Source organism: Sinocyclocheilus rhinocerous, unplaced genomic scaffold, assembly GCF_001515625.1.
Source record: "Sinocyclocheilus rhinocerous isolate Xijiao unplaced genomic scaffold, SAMN03320098_v1.1 scaffold68, whole genome shotgun sequence".
In the NCBI taxonomy this organism is placed as follows: Eukaryota; Metazoa; Chordata; class Actinopteri; order Cypriniformes; family Cyprinidae; genus Sinocyclocheilus; species Sinocyclocheilus rhinocerous.
In genome coordinates this window covers 1,422,724-1,423,278 of record NW_015666487.1, presented here as the reverse complement: position 1 = coordinate 1,423,278, position 555 = coordinate 1,422,724, and positions in this window count along the sequence as shown.

The window sequence follows — 555 nt, the reverse complement described above, 5'->3', positions numbered from 1 at the left end:
CAAAACGAATTCATTTAGGCTAAAACGAAACTGAAACCAACATTGGGTCTCTCATTCCACTCAAATCCAAATGTTTCCGTATTCGCTAGGGTTGGGTATTGTTTGGATTTTTTTCGATACCGTTGCCAAATCGATACTTTTAAAACGGTTCCGGTACCTAAACGGTGCTTGAACCGATACTTATTAAAAATAAATAAATAAAAATTCCCCCCAAAAATTATGGATTGGTGGGGTTCGTGGGCGGGGCTTCACCTAACAGTATACGTAGGAAGGTTTTTTTTGTTTGTTTGTTTGCTTATTTTGTTTTTAGAATAAATAAAAAGAAAACAAGTAGAAAGAATAGAAAAAGAATAGGGAATGCTAGTGTTAGAGGGTCATTTTTAAATAAAAATAAAACAATTCAATAGAACAGAAAAAGAACAGATAATGCTAGTGTTAGAAGGTCATTATTTATAATAAATTAAAAGAAAATAAGTGGAAAGTATAGAGAAAGAATAGAGAATGCTAGTGTTAGAGGCTATTTCTTTCTTTTTAAATAAAACAAGTAGTTAGAAT